Here is a 9,701-nt window from a genome sequence, read left to right on the forward strand (position 1 = left end):
TAAAAAAAAGATATTTGGCAAGGTTTGTAAGTGCACTTCAGAATGGAAGATACATTGCAAGAGTTGTGTGTTTATAAGGGAAAGTACTTGACAAGGATTGCACATGATCTTAAGAATGCAGGATAATTACCAATAGTGTATGTGCAACCTTTCCATGCTTTCTTTAGAATGGAAGATACTTGGCAATGTTTCTCATATATTTTATAAGAGGAGGTACTTAGGAAGGTATGTGCGCATACTTTAGAAGCTAAATTGGAATTTCCAATAGCCATTTTGAGCATTTATTTTGAAGAAGCATTTATTTTAAAGGTAATACATTTGGGAGGGCAAACAAGCCAAGGGAATACACATTAAATGGTAGGATACTGAGAAGTGTAGAGGAACAGAGGGACCTTGCCGTGCACGTACACTGATCCCTGAAGGTAACAAGACAAATAGATAAGGTGGTTAAGAAGGCATACGAGTGTAAGCTTTGGATCACAGGTCACACACAGATTACCCAAAGGGTCTTAGGAGTTGTAAGGCTTTTTATTAGAGAGCTACAGTTTAAGCATAATCAGATACTACTACATGTGATTGAAATAGATAGATATACAACCCGTGACAGATGAGGGCGATCAACGGCCCTGGAATGGAACGGAATTACCGGACGGATGGACGGACGGTGAGGCAGTACGGTGGTTACGGATTGGGTGGATTCCTGCAGTCTGCGGCAGTGGTCACTTCTGTTGGGTCATCCCTCGAGCTGCTGGAGGTGTTAGGCCATCAGCCAGCATTGATCCACTTCAGAATCTAAACTTGACCAAGGTGTTAGGCCGTAGCCACCTCAGGGAAACCTTCACCCCTAACTGCCAGTTTCCCTCTCTCGGTTGCCTGTTTTTATACCTTATTTCGATGGGTTGGCGGATACCTGGTGGCAATCATTTTTACCCATCCCATTGTCCAATTGCAAGGGAGAGGCTACCTCTGACAGCCCCCTCCCAGCCTCATGAGGTCATTTTCCACCTTATCTCTGTTCTAAAGATCTTGTTGCCCTCTCGTAGACAGCTTGTTTCTCCTACAGCTCCTTGCTGCATCCCTTATCAGGCCTAGCTATGCCCACTTGAAGGCCTGTTTTTGTGTTCTGACCTCATAATTCAGCTCTCTGTACAACTCCTTTTCTGACATGACTGGAATCCTTCTGTGTCATCAACTTAGACAAACTGCTGATCTAGGGAACCCGTAACAGACTGGGCCAGAAATTCGTGACCAAATGCGTGAGTACGGTCTGGGTACTCACGCATCTGGCCGTTGGAAATGCCGGCGTTCAGCATGCACAGCGCATGCGGGGAAAACCGGCATTTCCAGACCTCGGAATGAAGGGGTTCATAGGCACAGCGCGTGCGACTGCACAGGCAGCGCTTGCGCAGTGAACTTCGTCGATTTCATTCATGGATTCAGTGAGGGTAAGTCCTTACAAGTTACACTTGAAAAAAGCATGTGTAAAGTTGTTCCAAGGCTGCGGAGGAAGATATATTTTATCGTGGAGCTTCTGAAAGGCAATATTTTTGTTTGGGAAAGGGAGGGAAGTTATTTTAAGAAATTTTAAGTAAGTTTTAAAGTTAAAATTTTTTTTTTTAAACGGGTTTTCAGAACGATAGGTAGAAGGAGCAATTGTGGCTGTGTGAATTGAATGTGAAAATGAGTGTTCTAAAATGAGTAATGTAACATTTCCAGCACTTTTAAGAAAGAAACTTTTCATCAGTAATAAGTAATTATGTATGTATGTCCGCATATATTCCTTTACGTATATGTATGTATGTTTTATATTCCTTTACTTATGTGTATGAATGTATGTTTTTAATTATGATTTTCCAATAAGTTACTTTCTCTGAAAGTCATAATTAAATAATACATTCATACACATAAGTAAAGGAATATATACATAACACGCAAAGGAATATATACAGACGTACATACTTTCAGAAGCTCCACGATAAGAAATATCTTCCTCCACAGCCTCTGGAGCAACTGTACCCATGCTTTTTTCATGTGTAAGTTGTAAGGACTTGACCTCACTGAAAGCATGAATGAAAGCGGCGAATTTTACTGCACACGCGCTGCCTGTGCAGTCGCACGCGTTCTGCCTCTGAACCCCTTCGTTCAGAGGACAGGAAATGCCGGTTTTCCCCACATGCACTGTGCATGCTGAAAACCGGCATTTCCTCCGGCCAGACGCGTAAGTACCCCGACCGTACTCGCGCATTTGGAAGGGAATTACTGGGCCAACATTTTACATGTCAATAAAATGAAAAATTTAACAATTGCACGATTTGCCCCCTCGCATCTGCGACTGAGGGTCCAAGGAGGTGCATTGCGCAAGAGGTCATCGTCGTACGTATCCTCACACTGTTCCCTTTCGGGAACTGTATGAAGTGGTGGAAGGATTTATGGCCGTGATTAACGCTCATTCCGTGACCGTAACCATCTTTGAACCAGCCATTAGGGTGGTTAGTCCTATGGCGTGAGGGTTTTACGGGCTCCCACAACCCATCTGAGGGGGGGGGGGGCACCCACACCCACGGATGCAAGTATCCCGCTGGATGTCCACCCAGAATTTATAGTTGGAGCTCCGACTCCACTTGCCGGGACTGTCTGGAGTGGGGTTCGAAACCCTACTCCTTCTGGCCCAGCGGCGGGGATGCTTACTGCTACGCAAAAGGCCCACTCCGCACAAAAGGTGACACCCATACGTTTCCTGCGCCTTTTCCCTCCCCGTGACTGGAGCCCTATGCTGCCACTTGAAAGACCAAGCTATCATCTGCCCTTTTTGCGGCGCCTTTGACTTCTCATTACCAATGATGAGCAGGTGCTGCGCCTCCACCTCCTTGAGGAGATTGCTGAGGTCATCATCAGTTCAATTGTGAGTTCTTTTAATGCCGTGAATTGTGCTCATTCCAGCCATTTCACGTTGCTAATCGGATTGGGCCTTTGGCATAGCGGTAGGATCCCCGCCGCTGGGCCAGATCAGGGTAGGGTTTCGAACCCCGCTCCAGACAGTCCCGGCAAGTGGAGTCGGAGCTCCGGCTCTAAATTCTGGGTTGACATCCAGTGGGATATTTGCGTCCGTGGGTGTGGGTGGCCCCCCCTCCTTGTATAGCTTGTGGGAGCCCGTAAAACCCTCCCGCCATAGGACTAACCGCCCTAATGGCTGGTTCAAAGATGGTTACGGTCACGGAATGAGCGTTAATCATGGCCATAAATCCTTCCACCACTTCATACTGTTCCCCAAAGGGAACAGTGTGAAGACACGTAAGACGACGACATTGCTAAATAAATAAATGGAATTAAAAAAAATCTTTTAGGGCTTTTAAAAGTCTTTAAATTGCTTTAATTCTGTTTAAAACTACTTCAGATTCTTCAAAATAATGTAAACGTTTTTAAAAGTTTATAAAAGTTACCAAAAGCTTCAAAAAACTTCCAAAAACCTATTTAAACTGCTGCTTTGCATGTAAAAATGCTTAGCAGCTTGGCAGAAACATTGGGGGCGTGTCCTGTTAAACTGAGACCTCAAGGGGTGTGTCTCAGTTGCACAGCGCGCTCCAGGCTTCGCGCTGGCTGCACTCCTGGGCGGCGTGACGTCAAACGCTGCCCGGGATTCTTCAGATTCAAAATGGAATTCCAGGCGTCCCTGGAGGTGATCGGCAGGTGCGTCGGGTAAGTGCAAATCGGGACCTTGCACGCGCGGCAAGCCCCGTTCACGAATTTCTGGCCCACTATTATTTCTTTTAATCCACGATTTCTTACACAAGATATTTTCCTTTATTAGCTGATGCATAGAATATAAGAACAGGGAGGTTATGCTAGAACTGTATAAAACACTAGTTAGGCCACAGCTAGAATATTGCATACAGTTCTGTTCAACACATTACAGGAAAGATGTGATTGCACTGGAGAGGGTACAGAGGGGATTTACGAGGATGTTACCAGGACTGGAGAATTTTAGCTATGAGGAAAGTTTGGATAGGCTGGGGTTGATTTCTTTGGAACAGAGGAGGTTGAGGGGAGATTTAATTGAGTTGTATAAAATTATGAGGGGCCTAGATAGAGTGGATAGGAAGGACCTATTTTCCTTAGCAGAGAGGTCAATAACCAGGGTGCATAGATTTAACGTAATTGGTAGAAGGATTAGAGAGGAGGTAAGGAGAAATGTTTTCACCCAGACGATGGTGGAGGTTTGGAACTTACTGCCTGAAAGGGTGGCAGAGGCAGAAACGCTGGTCACATTTAAAAAGTACTTGAATATGCACTTGAAGTGTCGTAACCTACAGGGCTACAGACCAAGAGCTGGAAAGTGGGATTAGGCTGGATAGCTCGTTTTCAGCCCGCAGGGACACGATGGGCCGCATGGCCTCCTTCTGTCGTGTAAATTTCTGTGATTCTATGATAAGCTTTTAAGAGATTTGTCTTCCATTGTCATCTAGGAATGATTACACAAGGCTGTGTATGAAGTGTCCAATGATGCCGACTGCAGTACCTAGTTGGATTTATGAGTACTATGACTATGACTATAATGAAACTGATTCTGATCATGTTTACTTATGTGAAAATCATGAAGCCAACCTATTTGGAACCACGTTTACGCTTGTCTTGTACAGCCTAATCTTTATTTTTAGCCTGGTTGGGAATTCTCTAGTTTTGTGGATCCTGGTGAGATACGAGAAGCTGAAAAGTGTAACAGACATCTTCATTCTGAATCTGGTCACCTCCGATTTACTTTTTGCCTTCTCACTTCCGTTCTGGACTGTGGATCACACATCTGGATGGGTCTTTGGCAAGACCATGTGCAAAATAATGAGTTCGATTTTCTTCGTCAGCTACCACAGTGGGATCATGCTGCTGACATTGATGACTGTCGACCGATACTTCGCGGTGGTTCATCCCCTGACTGCGGTCCGAACCAGAAAGATCTGCTATGCTGTGGCAGCCTGTGTAATAGTTTGGGGAATTAGTATCTTAGTAACAGTCCCCGAGTTGATCTTCGCTGATATTGTAGTTAGTGGGGAGCAAAGCCTCTCCTGTGGCAGTATCTATCCAAATGAGAGTGAGCAAACATGGCTACAGTTAAGCTATTATCAACAAAATATCTTGTTCTTCTTAATCCCCTTTACTGTTATCGTGTTCTCTTACTATAGAATTCTCAACACTGTCATGAGGTGTAAAGCGAGGAAGAAGTACAAAACAGTGAGAGTTATCTTCTGTATTGTGGTGGTGTTCTTTGTGTGTTGGGCACCTTACAATGTGGTCATCTTCCTGCTGTCTTTGGCCGAACTCCAAGTCCCACCGTTCTCAACTTGCGAGACAAGCAACCACCTGATTTATGCGTTTTTCATTTGTCGGACCATTGCTTATTTCCACTGCTGTCTAAATCCCTTCTTTTATGCTTTTGTGGGTACAAAGTTCAGGAAACATTTAATCAGGCTAGTGAGTAAATACCTTCCTTATACGAAGACCCATAAAGAACTGAAATACAGACACAGAAGTCATTATCCGAGCAGTTCACACGACTATTCCAATTCTTTTACTTTTGGAACAAACTATTTTTAATTTGTTCATAAACCAGTGCAAGATAGAACCAGCCATTTATAGAGTGAGATTCAATACAGCCATTTACAGTGTGAGATAGATCCACTCAATTACTTCTGTGTGAGGTAGATCCAATCCAACCATTTACCGTGTACAATAACAACAACTGCAACTTGCATTTATATAGCGTCTTTAACATAACAAAATGTTCCAAGGTGCTTCACAAGAGAACTATTAATCAAAATTTGACACCGAGCCACATAAGGAGAAATTAGGGCAGGTGACCAAAAGCTTGGTCAATAAGGTAGGTTTTAATAAGCATCTTTAAAGGAGGAAAGAGAGGTAGTGAGGTGGACAGGTTTAGGCAGGGAATTCCAGAGCTTAGGGCCCAGGCAACAGAAGGCACGGCCACCAAAGGTTGAGTGAATATAATCAGGGATGCCCAAGAGAGCAAAATTAGAGGAGCGCAGGTAACTCGGGGGGTGGGGTTGTGGGGCTGAAGGAGATTGCAGAGATAGGGAGGGGCGAGGCCATGAAGGGATTTGAAAACAAGGATGAGAATTTTGAAATCAAGGCGTTGCTTAACCAGGAGCCAATGCAGGTCAGCGAGCACAGGGGTGATGGGTGAACGGGACTTGGTGCGGGTTAGGTCACGGGCAGCCGGGGTTTGGATCACCTCAAGTTTACGGAGGGTAGAACGTGGGAGGCCGGCCAGGATACGATGGAATAGTCAAGTCTAGAGGTAACAAATGCATGGATGAGGGTTTCAGCAGCGGATGAGCTGAGGCAGGGGCGGAGACGGGCGATGTTACAGAGGTGGAGATAGGTGGTCTTTGTTATCCTGCGGATACATGGTCGGAAGCTCATTTCATTTCATAAGGAATTAATCCAGCTCCACTTGAGCTATATCAGTGAATTTGCACTCACCACATGAGCCTGTACCTTAGTCCAAGTGTCAATAACCATCTATGTAATCTAAAACCTCCTGACATTGACCTAGTTTAGATAGCTACTGTGCATGACCCCTTATTTCCACTAACCTGCCTAGTTCAAATAGTCTGTCCACGCACAGTCTACTCCCTTCATCATTTCAAATACTTAAATAAAATCACATAAAGTCTCTGCTTTTCTAGTATAAAATACCCAGCTCTCTAAGCCTATCGTGATAACTAAGGGCTTTTAAACTAAAGATCTTTCTAATGGCCCTCTTTTGAACCTTTTCCAGGATTCCTACATCACCGACCATATACACTATTCCAGATGAGGTCTAACCAGAGTCTTGTACAAGGACACTATGGTTATTTGTGTTTTATACTGGATGGTCCTAGTGCTCTATTTGCTTTCACACTAAGTCATGCGCCTTCAGAGACTCATGGGGCTGGATTTTGATACTGGAGGCGTGTAGGAGGCGGGACTACAACTTTCGGGGTTGTAGTCCCGCCTCCATCGAGTTGTGGTCAACCCATGCGATTTTCACTTGATTGACCTTGTTGAGCCCACCCAGCGGGCTCAGCAGGCCAATTAAGGGCCAATCGGCAACAGGTGACATCACAGATTGACATTTCATCTGTCAGGAGCTTTTGACAGATGAAATATCAGCGGTCACAGCTCTTTGAAGCTGTCAAACACTGACAATCTGTACTCCAAGTTAATTCCTTCCTCGCAGGCTGATTTAGAGATCTCCCTGGAGCAGAAAGCTGAATGCTACAACTTTTGACAGCTCGCGGCCATTCTGCTTTCTGTGCTGGTGAGATGAGGGACTCCCGAGACCTGAAGGAAGGAAGGCTGTAAAGGTAAGTAAAGGTAATTAAACTTCTTTAAATACTTTACACACACCAAACACACTTACCTCTGCACTCATGCGCCCATCACTCACCTGAACACCGGACATTTCGAACGCTCCAAGCCCTTCAGCCCGACGGTCCGCCTTGCTAACTTGGCATGGTTTGGAGCCGTCGGGAATCCCACACTTCAGGAATAAAAATAGGGATTAGGCTAAAAACTGCCTGTTAACTACCTGTTAACAGGCAGTTAATGTACTAGAACTCCTAGGTCAGTTTCGCACTCAGCAAACTTTAAATCTGTATCAAGCATGGTATATACATGCATGACATTAGCCCTACCCACATGCATGACACTGCATTTATCTACATTAAATGACATCTGCCAGATACGGGCCCATTGCCCATTGCATCTAGATCAGATTGTGGTCTCTCTTTCTCATCAAGGTTCCTAACACTGGCACATACCTTCATGCCATTCACAAACTTGCGCCATCATCCGAATTATTAATATAGATTGTGAAGAGCAGCGGTCCTAACCCTATGGGACGCCACTAGTAACCGGCCTCCACACAGAACCACTTCCATTAATAAGAGCCCACTGCTTGCAAGAACTCAACCGATTCCCTACCTAATCCAGGATCTGCCCTCTTATCCCACAGGGCTCCATCTTTTGAAGTAACCTTTTGTGAGGCACCTCATCAAACACCTTCTGAAAGTCCAAATATACAATATCGGCTGGGCTACCTTTGTCCATCAACTTAGTTACCTCCTCAGAAAATTCAACTCGTTTGGTGATACGTGATTTTCTGTTCCAGAAGCCATGTTGCGAGTCTCTAATAATGTCTGGTCTGACCAGGTGGTCATATAGGGTATCTCAAATGACCCCTTCTAACAACTTCCCAATGACAGAGTTTAAGCTAATGGGCCGATAATTCCCCGGTTCTGACTTTTTGTCCTTCTTAAATATAGGTACTACATTAGCCTCCCTACCAATCCATGTACAATAGCACAATCAAGGTACCTAAAAGTAGCATTCCCTGGTGAGCTGAACTTGATTTTTGTGTCGTTTGCCTGTGTGAACATGGACTGAGCAAATGCTTGGTGAGATGAGTCGATGTAAATCATTAAGCTGCATTACTTCACAGCGAGTAAATGTACAGAGCCACACATACTTCAATTAATACCACTTGCCTTCATGTAATCATACAAAATAATGAACACCCTATGCTTTCCCACGCCTTACTTCATTTAAACAGACTAACTCCTTGCATTCTGACATCTAGCCTGGCAGAAGCTTCTCTTCTGCAGTCTACTGTCTTTTACTTCCCTCAGCCTGACGCTAGTGTTGGGATTGGATCTATCTCACGCCACACAAGTGCAGAATCGTCTAACATGGCAAAGATCCCTGCTGAATTCAAATAAATAGAGATGTCACAGCAGCAATAAGTGCAAAAAAAAATCACTAGAATGTTAAACTATCTTTTATTGTCTATAGCACACTGGTTCAGTTGCCCCTTCTGAATTCTAATCCAGAATTGCAAGCCTTGCTGTCCTGTCAATTTAGTCTCTTGAAAACTAAGTTTATCTCAACAGTATCATTTTAACACCTATTACACCGAGGTCTGAATGGTGTCAGAATGGTTGTGGGTACAAGCCCCACCCTAGAGACTTGAGAATGTAATTTAGGGGGATGCTTCAGTGCAGTACCGAAGGAGTGCTGCACTGTTATCTCATTAAAGTGCACTTTATCTCATTAAACTGCACTGTTATCTCATTAAAGTGCACTTTATCTCATTAAATTGCAGATGAACTCATGAATTTTTTGTTGTCCTATTACCTGCATGTTACGTCATTTGACTATGTTTTCTTAACTGTATGGTGTTTCCTGAACCATTCATGATCTCATTAACTGCACATTATCTCATTAATTGCACATTGTCTCATTAACTGCTCATTATCTCACTAACTGTACATTTTTTTATTAACTTGTCATTAAAATGTACATTATCAATAACCATCACATGAACTTGTTATTTCATTAATTGTACATTATCTCATTAAAATGCATTTGATTGAACCGCTTGTTATCTTATTAACTGTGCATTATTTCATTAAGCTGTATATTATCTTGTTTAAATGTACATTTGCTCATTAACTGAACATTAATTTATTCAACAGCACATTACACCATTAACTTGTCATTACCTCATTAATTAGACATTATTTAATTATCTCATGTTACCTCATTAGCTGTATGTTTTCTCATTCAGCATACATCGTCTCTTTACCTGCACCTTATCTCATTGATCTGCAAATCATAACATTACATTTTAGTTAGCTCATTATCTTTAC

The 9,701-nt window shown here is 43.5% G+C and overlaps 1 pseudogene; it reads left to right on the plus strand.

Annotated features, from left to right (window-relative positions):
- The first annotated feature begins 3,370 nt into the window (after nt 1–3,370).
- On the plus strand, nt 3,371–9,426 carry LOC147117831 (chemokine XC receptor 1-like; annotated as a pseudogene).
- The last annotated feature ends 275 nt before the right edge of the window (nt 9,427–9,701 follow it).

This window comes from Somniosus microcephalus, chromosome 5, assembly GCF_052327205.1.
Source record: "Somniosus microcephalus isolate GS21.2 chromosome 5, FLI_Smic_1.0, whole genome shotgun sequence".
NCBI classification, from domain to species: domain Eukaryota; kingdom Metazoa; phylum Chordata; class Chondrichthyes; order Squaliformes; family Somniosidae; genus Somniosus; species Somniosus microcephalus.